The following is a 12,825-nucleotide window of genomic DNA, read 5'->3' as shown; positions in this document are numbered from 1 at the left end:
CTGGAAATGTGTCCTCGTGCTGCTCCGGCCCCAGGTGCCATCAGACCCAGGTGCTACCCATGTTTTATTTTATTTTATTTTTATTTTATTTTATTTTATTTTATTTTATTTTATTTTATTTTATTTTATTTTATTTTATTTTATTTTATTTTATTTTATTTATTTTATTTTATTTTATTATTTTATTTTTATTGTTTTGTTTTTTCATTGCTGTGAAACATCAGGACTGGATGTGCAAGGAGGGGAAAAGGTGGGGTGCCGGAGCCACCAGTGCTGGGTTGCCACTGGTGAGGGATCCAACAGGACTGATGCTCAGTAGCTCCCCTGCCAAGACTCACATCTGATGTAGCCCCTATAGCTTTGGGCACCTGATTGTTAAAAAAGTGCTACCGGGAAAACAGCAGAAAACGGTAACAATCAAAAAATCCTCTTCGCACATCAAAGTATTTTAGATCTTGAGCTTGGTGAACCAACATTTCCGAATGCTTTCCTGAGAAAGAAAAAAAAAAAAAAACGAACACCACCAACAAAAACAAACAAGCAACAACAACAAAAAAAACACCTTGTTGACCAAGAAGAATGGAGCAGGCACAAAAGAGAACAGCAAGGGAGGAGCAGTTGGTACCCAACCTCCTGTAGCTGCTCTCTCCGTTGTGGCAGCCCCTCTGTGCTCCTTGCCCCCCTGCTGAAGTTTTGGCTCACCAGGGGTGGGATGCTGGACACGAGCAGGGGGAGAAGCTTGCTCTTTCTTCCCTAACATTGTGTGCTCACTGAGATTTAGAAGTACGCCATGCTAAAGCTCATGGCATCCCCAAAAACCTTTCCAAGGTGCGCATCCAAGGGAGCAGCACCGCCTAGGAGAGCAGAAGGGCGAGCAAGCCGCTGGCTGCTGGGGCAGAAGCGGGGCTGAGCCGGCTCCATTTACCTGCCACCACTGAGAACAAGGAGCAGAAATGTTTCTCACTGAGCCTCCCAGAAACTGCGGCAGAAGAGCGTATGCACAAAAATTCAGGGACCAGCAGGCCAGTGCCATCGTGTGCTGAGATGTGCCAAAATGAACAGGAACATCCGATCGGCTCCGGGACGGGGGCTGTGGAGAGCTTCCCGAGCCCTGAGGTCCTGGGCGCCAGGATTTCCTGGGGATTCAGCAGCAGAGGCTGAAGACATTTCTCTGCCTGCCCTTTTCTGAAGTCTAATCAGGAAATAGGAACAGAAGAGAGCAGATTTCTGTGCCTTTTATCTTTCTCTTTAAAGGACTGGATTCCTGCAGCTTATTTATTGCAGACAAAAAAGTAAAAACACTTACTTAGAAACCAAGGCCCAGTCATCCCTGGAAAGGGCTGGTGCTTTCAAGCCATCTTTCCTAAATTCGTGTGAGGACACAGTTCAACTGCTGAAAGAAATGCATACACCAGTGCAGCTTGTTCCAATTCGGAAAGTAAAATAAGCAAGATGGTACGGGGCGTGTTTACACCGGTATAATTATATCACAGTAGGACTTTGAGTGTGTAACTGTTTTGGTTTAAAAAAAGAAATTAAAAAAAATCCTCTCTCTAGCTGTCGGTAGCTTCCTATGTAGCATAAAAGTAAAGACCTGTGCTCTGGTAGGTGGGATGCTGGTGGGACCCAGCTCCTCCATGGTGCACGGTGTGATTTCGTGTGAGCCCCCCCTCTCCCTCAGCCCCATTGCTTTTGACTCTGAGGTGCTCTCCCTCAGGGCAACCTGAGGATGAGCCTGGAATTGCTGTCAGGGCCAGATCTGGTCCACCTCACCCAACCTCTTGTCTCCAGAAGGTTAAATGAGCATTTCAGGACAAACTGAGCAACCACAAATACGCTCCTTGCTTCCAACGCCCAGCAGGAGCAGGATGCCCTGACCCCAGACCGTACCTAGATGCTCACATGCAGTCATTGCTAACAGACCTGTGGTCCATGGATGTATTGCAGCCCTGCTTAACCCATGATATAATTTGCCTCTACAGCATTTTGGCGGCAGTATGCCGCACGATTTAATTTTGTACTACAAGAAAAGTCTCTTGGTTTGAAAACCTGCTACCTAATCATGATTCAATACACTCCTGCATGACAAGAATTAGGAAGTGCTCGCTCCCTATTCCTTTTCCCACAGCCTTCAGCACTTTATAGACATCTGTCATACCCTCTTTGGCCAGCTCTTTTCCAGACAGATCTCAGATGATGCCCCAGGCACGGTGGCAAGTGACAGCCAGAATCAGGCAGCCGTGGGTGAGGTCCAGCATGGCAATACAGCCCAAATAACATGGCAATACAGCCCAAGGAGTACGAGGAGTACAAGTGTACACATTGCACTTTATCTGTCCGAAATGGCTATTACTGGTGTCCCATTAAACGTCAAACAGCTTGGGAGCCTCGGCTCATCCTTTTATTTTCTTGCAAAACTCTTTCCTATTGACATTATAATGTTAAATCTCTCAATAACTGGCTTACGAGACAACAACAAATGCAGAACTAGAGCTCGTGTGCTGTAGTACTCCCCATTAAGATATTAAAGCGTGCTGAAAGCACGGGCAATTGAAGTAGGGCGGCATTTATGGAAGGTGAACTTTGAGGAAGAACGGTAGATAAAGGGGAGGGAGCAGGAAGGGCTCCATGTATCTTTATCTAATAACTATTTGTTTAGAAACACCTGGCACATACATCAAATTAGTGCATCCAAATGCCCTTCAAACTTTAAACCAGACAGATTGATTCAAGAACCTTTCATTAAACTTTCCAGGAAAGATTAAACATCAGCCATGTGTTATATCAGCAGCACAATTCTGCTCACGCAGCGATGACATTAAGATGTTTTATAGAAGGGGTATACAAATGTGCACGTGTTCAGCAAGGCTTTTCTCCAGCCTTGTAATTCCTTGCTTAAGAATAAAAAGCGAATAAAATGGAAAAAAAAAAATACCCCAGCAGTTCTGCATAATGATTTCACACACATGCAGGGAGAAGAACAAAACAAAACAAAACAAAACACCCGCATTATCAAAAGAGAATTTTATTGTATGTTTGCATCCTTTTGCTCATGTTTGCAAAGGGAAATGGATTTGAGAATTTCCTACGAAGCTGAATTCAGCATCTGTAGTAGGGCAGAGGTAATACATATCCCCTCTTTCTAATCATTGATTCAATTCAAGAGTTCTCAGCATGTAACTCCTTTTCTTTCTTAATGGGAATAAATTTGCCAAGAAGGGATAACACCAACATATTTTGAAGAATATCAGCCAGCCCCAAAATTTGTGCAACTTGGTGAAAATAAGTCAAAATCTATATTTAAGCTAATGTGAGGGAAGTACAATACGGAGAGCATGAAGGAGGACGGATGTGCTCGGAGCATGCCTGGTGTTTAATGGGGGAACCTTGAGCACCCCCAGCAGACTCGGCAAAATGCAACACCGTGGTTCTGAGGGTGAAATCCAGCATGGTAACCCCGGTGGCACCACACGTTGAAATGGTGATATATTAACACGAGGCCGGACAGACGCTTTGAAGGTGGAGCAAGCCAACGGTGCCATAAAACCAGCCCTGGCATCACTGACCCTGTTGATCCTGCCCACGCGCACAAGCACGTGTCCTCTGCTCCGAATGCAGCACGGCCAGGCTGGGGAACAGATCCAGCGGAAAATAAGCTTTTTTTTTCCTTTTTTTTCTTTTTCCCCCTGGGATTAGTGTTCAGCTGGATCCATTCCCCGATCCACTTCACCTTGCAGCTGCACAAATGCTGGTGCTGGCAGAAGGAGCGGCCGCGTGGGCCCGGAGGAGGCAACCGCTTCTTGATGCACTCACAGCAGACCCAGCTCCAGAGCACCCGCTATGTTTTAGTAGGGTTGGTTTTGTTTCAAAATTAAAAAAAAAATAAAAAAAAAATAGAGAAAGAGCCTCTGCACTGACCGCAAATAACCTGCACCTTCTGAGCTGCATGCTCAAAGCTCGCCATAGCTGCCTTCAGGAGCAATTTTCTTCTGCCAGTGCTGTCTTTCTGATGATGACATATTTATGGTAAATTACACAAAAAGTGATCCGAACCACCCTCTTAATGAACTTACTGCATCAAGTGGTGCTTTTACAGGATTGATACCAAATGTTGGATTTTTGACTTCACACTGGGTTAAATCAGAAGTAATGGGGCTGGTATCCCAGCGCCTGTCTGGTAGGAGATCAAAACTATGGGAAAAACAACCCATCTTCTAGATGTTCAGTTATGGAAGAGTCTACCAGATATGTTTGGGAACAAATTCAGCCTTGGTTTACATCAATTACAGCAGTGAAATGGAGGGCGTGCTTCTCCCAATGCATTTTAAAGTTAAACTAGAGTACTAATATTAAAAGGGGATTATGCAGTAAAATAAACTAATTCATTTCTCAAGGCTCCGAATGTACGTGCACAAAATTCTTCAAGAAAAATCCCTGAGTGTGTCCACGTTCCTGTTTATTCTACCTATATTACAGACAGTTAAGCCCAAACTATAGGCTTGAGTTTCTAGATCAACAGAACTGGTAGAAAACAAACATTTGTTTTTTATTACTGCCCATCTGTAAAATAAAAGTGAGCACCTTCTTACGCATAGCTGATTATTTTGATGCATACCTAATGCAAAATAGCTAGCATATCTGTTCAAAAGCGGCTATGTTTTAAAAAATGTAAAAAAAATAAATAAATAAGGGGGGGTTATTGAAATTGGCGCTGAATACGTGGCATTACTCAACATACACATTTCCTGTCTAATGATCGAGCGTGGTCGCTGGCTCAGAAGGATCCAGGCGAGATTTGTGTCTGCCTGTTCCCACATAGCACTGAGTAACCGAGTCGCACAAACACTCGGAGCAGTAAAATAACTCGTCTATTCTAGTCAACAGATATTCGCTCTAAATCTGCAGAGAGCGATGCGGGTGCTTAAATTTATGCACAGAGTCATCCAGCTGAAGTCAATCTGACTCCTCACTCTCCAAAAAACCTGTGCAGGAGCAGCATCTTTGCAGGACCGAGGCCCACATTTGCATCTGCAAAGCTACCTCTTTAAGAGAGCCAGATCGTCATTTTATTTTATTTTATTTTTTATTTTATTTGCAAGGTCTTGAGAAGCACGAGCGTGGCAGGAGGTGCTGCACTCAGGCTGACGTGTCAGCAAAGTGGAGAGGGAAAGTGTGATTGTGCTCCCAGCTGACGGAGTGCCTTGCGTGGCGTGCGCCCCGCCGCCTGGAAGCCAGCATATGGGTCAGGGAGCAATATTTGAACACCACGGCTTTCCTGAAGACGCTGGTGAGAGAAAGCAAGTTATGTGCAAGGGAAACATGCATTCACTTACTCAAAATAATTACAGTTCATCAAATTATTACAGACGGAGGGCATGGGATTTACAGGTGTGGGACAGATGCTTCGCAATCCTGGCACCCCAAACACGGTTCCCTCTGCCCGAGGGACTGGCAAAAAATGTGCTGTCAAAGTTCATCTGGCTTCAAAAAATGATGCTGAGAGGGTGTGCTTGTGAGATAGTGAGTACATTACGGCTACCGATAGGTTAGAAGTAGATAGAAGAGAGAGAGAAGGGGAAACAGGTTGATTTTGCTGTGCTTTGTGAGTATCCCTGATAAAGAACAGTTTGGGACAATTCTCCTGCTGCATGGGTTGTCTGCACAAACACCCTAAGGACAGGAGCTTCGGTCTTTTCAAGCACAAGAGGGGAATCCTCCTCGTAGATGATGGCCTTGCAATGGCAACACTTGTCTGGAAAAAGCCTCAAATTCAGGCATAACTTGGAGAAATTTGACCAGAACACGTGGAGGCCGATGCACGAACTCTAAGTGGGTGCTGGACTTCTGCAGGGGCAAGTGAGATGCTCGAGGGGTTTAAGCACCTTCGAGGCTGGGCAGCAGCTGAGTGGAAGCGCTAAAAGCTGAGATGGGAAGTTTGATGCCTGCTGCTTCAGGCCCCCTGCTGAACCTACCACGTGTCCTTCCCTGGTGTCTGATCGGGAAGGTTATTTCATACATTACGAATGCTCGGTCACCATCCAAATAGTCTGAACTCCATGTGCCTGGTGACCCCCCACTCAACATGAAGATGTGTTTGGTTTGGAGATTTCCTTTTTACAACCCACAGCCTGATTGCTCCGGGTCACTCACTGGGTTTGTATGATGAACTCAACGTTACTCCTTAGGAGCAATCCCTACTTCTCAGTCCTGCACTGCCATCCTTGGTGCGTCTCAACCAACAGATCCGAACTGGGAGAAGCAGAGGCGGTGGCTGGGCTTCAAAAACTCAGTGTGGAGGTGCCAGGCCAGAGCACGATGCGAATTAGCAGCGCTGCCCATGAAATGTAAGAAATCTTACAGAGGATGGAGAATTAGATGAACGCTGTGCTCAAACCAGTCCCCGATCTGCGGGGTGCTGCTGTGGTGTCCGCACAGGGTGGGTGCATTTCCCCAGAGCATGGCCCTGCTCAGCACCCAGCTGTGCACCTCCTGCAAGCTGGGATCTGCGAGGTTTCGGCTGGGCAGCAGGTGCTGGGGGACAAATGATGGACGTGGTGTAACAGCCAGCAAGGACGGCAAACGGGCTTGTGAGAATCGAGATCCGTCGGCTCCTCACCATGTAATTTCGCAGACAAAAACTGAAGCTCGCTTATTAATTTTGATGGACAATTGATCTGGTTCGAGGGTTTTTATTTGACTCGAAAAGGAATGTGCTTTTTTTTTTTTTTTTTTTTTTTTTTTTTTCCACAGGCTGATTGAGAAGCATGGAACATCTATAATGCAGAAGGCTCGATGATGATTATACAACAAAAAGATCGGATCACCACCTGCCCGCATTCTCGTGATAAGCAGACGAAGAATGTCTGTCAAAACATTAATTCCCCAATCTCGGGGGGTAAGGCGGCAGACAAATCCAAATAAATGCACGTCGGAGCGCGCTCTTGTTATCTCGCATTCAGCCCAGCGCCACGGTGCGATTATCTGATGGTCCTATCAAAACCGGGAGCTCGGCGGGGGAGCGCGGGGCAGCCCCTCCGCTTTTAGGATGCCGGCAGCGAGGGGCTCAGCGCCCCGGTGCCCCTTTTATCCCCCGGCCTCAGCAGCGTTTTCAGGCCGGGAGCGCTGCGATAACCGCACCCGCGGTACAAAGGGAGCTGGACGCTGCCGGGGCCGGATCCTGCGGGCGAGCAGAGCCCTGGGGGGGGGGCGCAGAGCCCTGGGGAGGGGGCGCAGAGCTCGGGGTGGGGGGTGCGGAGCCGAACAAAGGCGGCGGCCGCCGGGAGCAACAGGCTCCGTGCAGCGCCTCCGAGGGTGCTGAGCCCTGCGGGGGCGGTGTGTGCCCGGCTGTGCCTGTGTTTTTTTCACCCCCCCCACCCCCGGAGCCTCCTGGTGGCCCCCCCTCGCCAGCCCCGGCTGTTTGTACTTTGGCTGCTCCGCTAATCCCCCGGGAGAGCCTATTTGTAGTGAAGAGTATCTATAGGGGGCGAGGCCGGTCCATGTGGGTTTGTGTCATTGGTTTGCGAGGAGAGACCCCGCCTATTGCCCAAAAAAAAAAAAAAAAAAGAAAAAAAGAAAAATAAAGAAAAAAAAAAAAAAAAAAAGCAGCGAGAGCCCCTACCTCTGCTGCGCTCAGCCGGCGCGGCGAGGGGGAGCGCTCCGCCCAGCGCCGCCCGGGCACTTTCTCGCTTCAAAAAAAAAAAAAAAAAAAGGAAGAAAAAAAAAAAAAAGAGAGGAAAAAAAAAAAAAAAGAGAGGAAAAAAAAAAAAAAAAGAGAGGAAAAAAAAAAAACACACACACACACAGCGCCTCCGACCCTCCCCCCGAGTTGCAATTAGCATCCTCCCCGCTGCTGCTGGGCGCCGCGGCGGGGCTCCGCTGCCCCCGTCCGCTCCCGGCGCGGCGGCGGCGGGCGGAGCAGGAGCGGCTCGGCACGGGCACGGCTCGGCTCGGCACGGAGCGGCACGGCACGGAGCGGGGGGAGGCTGAAGTTTTTGTGCTGGCACTGGAAGGTGGATCTCCGGCAGGCACAGCCCGGCGGTGGCAGGCAGGGATGCGGCGCTGAAGCGGTGCGGGGAGGCCGGCCGGGCCGAGCCGAGCCGTGCCGGGCGGCCAGCAGCAGGTAAGGGCGGCCCTTTAGAGGGGGGGGGCATCCTCCCCTCTATCTCCCTCCGCGCTCCCCGGAGAGCCCGGGGGGGTCCCGGAGGTTTTCTCCGCGGTCCCCCTTCCTCCGGCACCGTCGCCCCCCGGCCCGGTGGCCCTGCGCCACCCCCGGACCCCGGCGGGGGGCGGCCCCGCAATTTGGGCGGCGAGGGGCCGGGGGCGGCTTTGTTTTGCCGGCCCGCATTGTTCCCCGCGGCCGGGCGGCCCCGCAAAGTTTGGGCGCGGGGAGCTGGGGGAGCCCGGGGCCGACTTTCCCTTTTTATTCTGCCCTCCTGTCATCTCTCGGGCTTTATTTCCTTAGCCTCCGCCGCTCTGCTCTTTGGTATTTTATTATTTTACCCGACCTCGCGGCGTGTGCGCTTTAGCTCTTTATTCCGTTCCAATCATTGTCATCGCTTATTTTATTTTATTTTTTTAATATTTTAATTTTTATTATTATCATATATTTTTTAAAAATTGATTTCCCTCGGCCCCGCGGGAAGCGCAGGGGCCGCGCCTCGCCTCGCTCCTCCCTGCCCGGCCCCGCTCCGTGATGCCCCCGCTGGGACGCGCCGAGCGGGGCCCCCCCCGTGGGCAGCGCACCCCCACGCGTGGCGCCCCGTGGGGCCGGGGAGCTGCGAAACGGGGGGGAGATGGAGAGTGGGGGGTGCCTTTGTGACCCCCCCATCCTTACGGGGGGGTCCCGGAGCGGTCGGGCCGATGGGGAGCGCAGGGGGGCACCCATGGGTGCGGGGTCCCGGCAGCTTTTGGGGGGCTCCCGCAAAGCGGCCGCCCGGAACGGCCGGAGCCCTAATTGAAGCACTTTCATCATTCACACTTGATTAAGTCGGCCGTGAGCAGAGGACAGAAACACCCCCAGCCCGCTGGAGCACGAGGGCTGGCATGACATTTTAATCCCGTGTTTTCAAAACCGTCCCTGAAAACAGGGAAAACGCCAGCCGGGGACGGCGAGGTGCAGCGAACTGTTGTTTTCCTACAGATGGTGGCTCACCGACGGGGCTCAAAGCCCACTTAGCGCCGACATCGAGGAGGAAAAGGCACCTACTTTTTAGTTTGTTTAAGCCGAGTGAATGAAATAATGATAGACGAGATGCCTGGTGACAAAATGCTTTTGTTCCTGTTTTCATCAGTGCATAAGGGCGCCGACCTGCTTTAGCATTCTTTAAAGGTCTCTTTACCAAGGAAAATTGAAGACGGTCTCATTATAGGAGAGTGTGTTCGGAATACTATGAGGTATTTATGAATTCAAAGGTGATTGTTGAGTCGCAGACATTTCAATTACGCATCCTGTAGTAAAAAAAAAAAAAAAAAAAAAAAAAAAGAAAAGAAATTATTTGTGGCGATGTGCTCTGTGATCTGCAGCTACGAGGCTGGTCCGTTCGCAGGCTTCGGAGCTGGCCGAGGGAATGGGTTTGTCCGCGGGGCTCGAATCTGGAAGCAGGATTTGTGCCCTTCGCCTCGCAAAACTTTGTGCTGCGGGGGCAGCCTGAAGTCGCTCGGAGAGCAGCGGTTTGCGAAACGTCAGGCATTGTCGATGTTTTTCTGGGAAATCTGGCATTGTAAATGCTGGGCTGTATTTTTAGAAAGGAGCTTTTATTTTTGGAAGCCTTCGCGGAGCACACCTGTTAGTCATTAGCGGGGAGCGGGGCAGGGGTTTTGCTTTCAGCATCCACGCAGGCGGGCTGGCCGCCGGGCTGCGGGCACGCTCCCTCTGCTCCGCAGCCCTCGCAGCGAAAGAGCCTTCCCCTTTAAAAGTCATAACGAATTATTCCTTACGTAGGAGCGCTGGTTGTTATTGTAGGAGTGTTTGAATTTTCGTTTTTTGTTCCGCTGGAAGTTCAGAACGAGACACCTGGGCAACCCGGAGCGTGTTCTCCAGTGCTTTGTGGCACGCCGGCTGCGGGCGATGCTTCGTGGTGGTCGCATGGCTGGGTGCGAGGGAAGCTGTCTGTCTGTCCGGCCCTGTCTGTCCGTCCAGCCCCATCTGTCTGCTGGGAGGCCGGGCTGGGCACGGCCACCCCGTCCCATGACGCCCCATGGAGCCAAGCCGCTTCCCAACAGCCCTTTCCACTCCTAACCTCGTGTTTCGGGGCGAAGCTGCACTTTTTTGCGTTTTTCCTAAAAGGAGACTATTTGAAGGAGTTTCCCTGTGGTGAAAAGCAGAGCACAGGCTGACGTCTTTAACGCTGCCACCTCAACACGGAGCCGTGTCGCCGGGTTCCCCTGTTAATTATCTTCCTATCAGGAAAAACATCGGGCTCTGAGTGCGGTGTCCCAGGGACAGGCTGGGAGCAGCGCGCCCAAACCTTTGTCCGGTCGCGGCCATTTATCGGCCGGGCTGGCTGCGCTCCAGACTGAACTCCTTGAGCTCAGCTGGCTCGTGGCCGCGGAGGGTGTGCTGCAGTGAAAACAGAAAGTGGCCTCTGGGTTTGCCCGGAGTTTTGGAAGAGGTGAGGTTCGCTGCCACGGGAAATGCAGGATTGTTTTCTGGGCGCTGTTTGCCAGCTGTGAGAGCGGAAAGGGGCTTCGTGTTTAAGCAGGAGAAGTGGGAAAGCTCCTCGAAACACAACGCTACCGACAATTTGCAAGTGTTTTGTTAAAATCTGCTGCACGCTGTCATGTAAAATCTGATAGGTGTCACATTTACTCTTCACATGAGATCTAGCCAGTACTCCTTCCTCTGCTCCGCGTTCTGGTTGCAGTGAGTCAGAGAAGTGCGGAGCGGAGCTGCCAGCGAGGAGCTCCTCAGCCAGAGAGAGACTGCACCTTCCCTGGGAAATTTGGGGTTTTCGGTGCACAGGGCCCTCGCCCCCATGTTCTGGGCCTGTTTGTGGCTCCTCAGGGTGCTGAAGTCACACGCTTGGCCGAGGGGCACTGGGTGACCCCTCAGGGCTGTGCTCGTAGCTCCCAGGTTTCTGGCAGGCCAAGGAGACGCGGCGGGGGCCGTGGTTGTCCCTGAATTACCATCATCTGGGGGGCACAGTGATGGGGGGCAGCAGTGGTGGTCGGGGGCACGGTGCCCCCCTGCTGCCACTCACAGGGAGCGCGGGGGCTTGGCCGGAGAGGTTTTGGCAACTCACATTTGGCTCCTCTTCCAGCCGGGAGCTGGATGAGGGGCGCCGTGGGGGTCGGTTCCCACATGCACTTTGTCACCTCCGTGCCCACGGGCTCCTGGCCTGCTCCCGGCCCTCCTCCCTTGTTCCCGTCGCTGGTTTTTGTTCCTTCTCCTTTGCCAGAGGAAATGAAATAAAGATAAGTTTTAGGTGAAAGGATGAAAAACGGCGTGACCGCGCTTTGCCCTGCGGAGGGCAGGGCTGCTGAGCCGCCGCTTTCTGTCGCGCCTCTTTGCTGCTCGGGCCCAGCCCCATCTCGGTGAGGGGGCCGTGACCTTCGGCATCCTACAGACGGTGCTGGGAAGGCCCCAGATAACGTTTGCTGTGACGTCAGCAGAAGTTTTTGGTGCTAGAGCACAGAATTTGTTGTTACTGACTCAGCTCTACAGCCACCGGCGCTGCCTCGCGAGCGCACGCCCCTTGCTTGCACCCTGCGCGCTGACGACTTGAGAGCCAGGAGCTGTTCCCACAGGATTAAACGCCTGGTTGTTAATTATTTTTGGTTTCTTCTCTCTGAGAAGGTAATCATGGCGGGACGTCACGTTTGGGAAGCGTGGTGAGTTTGCAAAAGGAAAGATTAAGATTTTTCAGAGGTGCTGGCGAGGGGAAAACACCAGTGGTGTTTGGGAAGGCTCATGTGGACCTGCTGGAAAAATTGATTTATTTTTTTTTTCCTCTGTAGTGATTACTTAATGCTTGGGTTATATTATTTGTAACTTCTAACTGGGATTATTAAAAAAAAAAAAAAGCATCATTTTGTTCTGTAGGGGATGCTGTTGGTCGGGGTGTAAGTGGTGCTGGTGGAGCCGTGCGGGTGATGGATGGGGGCACGGAGCTCCAGCAGCTGTGGGCAGGGGCAGGACTCTGCTTTGTTAGCATCAGCTTTCCTGGGCCCTGTTAGGAGCACAGGGTTGCCAACTTCAGCAATTTTTAGGCGTTTTGTTTTGTTTTTTTTTTTTTTTTTTTGATTCCAGCCCTTCCAGACAGCCCCACGATGCGGTCACCACCCGTGGTCCCCCAGCTCCATGGAGGCACCGAGGGGTTGCTGCCCGTGCAGGGTGCTTCTGCCTTCCTCGTCACACCACTTCACACCATGGGGCGTGTTGGCTGCGGGGTTTTTTTTAAGGCACTGGTGTGAACCCACGTGCCGTGGTTTTTCACATGAGGACAGCCGCAGCCGTGTAGGTGAGCTGGGGCAATGTTGTCAGACAACCAGCCGCTATTTCCTTGCGACGACGCATACCAATTATTGCTTAAACAGACCCCTGAAGCTCAGCGTGGAGGGAGAACGTGTGGACGTGTGTTTACAAGGAGCCAGGTCTTTAGTGAGACCAGGAATAATGCAGACGGATTCTCTCTAGCTAAATATAACAGGTACGCAATGGGTGCTGTCTGTTATTTTTTGAGAGACCCGTTCGCACTGGAAAAAGAGCACCTGCAGTGCAGGAGAGGTTGGCTCAGGACACCAGGATGCTCCCAGAGAGGCTGGATTGTGGCTGTGCCTCTGGTCCTGGCTGCTGGCCCTGCCTGGTGGCTGCCTGAGGAGCCCCAA

At 51.3% G+C, this 12,825-nt stretch overlaps 1 protein-coding gene across 1 annotated transcript in view; it reads left to right on the top strand.

Annotated features, from left to right (window-relative positions):
• The first annotated feature begins 7,781 nt into the window (after window positions 1-7,781).
• Window positions 7,782-12,825, top strand: part of CTBP2 (C-terminal binding protein 2) — a 114,510-nt gene continuing 109,466 nt past the window's right edge. Inside the window, exon 1 of the mRNA XM_038180805.2 lies at window positions 7,782-8,119. The gene's annotated coding sequence lies outside the window, so the exon portion shown is untranslated. The remainder of the gene's footprint in view (window positions 8,120-12,825) is intronic.

Source organism: Anas platyrhynchos, chromosome 6 (assembly GCF_047663525.1).
Source record: "Anas platyrhynchos isolate ZD024472 breed Pekin duck chromosome 6, IASCAAS_PekinDuck_T2T, whole genome shotgun sequence".
Taxonomy (NCBI): domain Eukaryota; kingdom Metazoa; phylum Chordata; class Aves; order Anseriformes; family Anatidae; genus Anas; species Anas platyrhynchos.
Note: the sequence above shows the minus strand (reverse complement) of the source record. Positions and strands in the feature narration are given on the sequence as shown.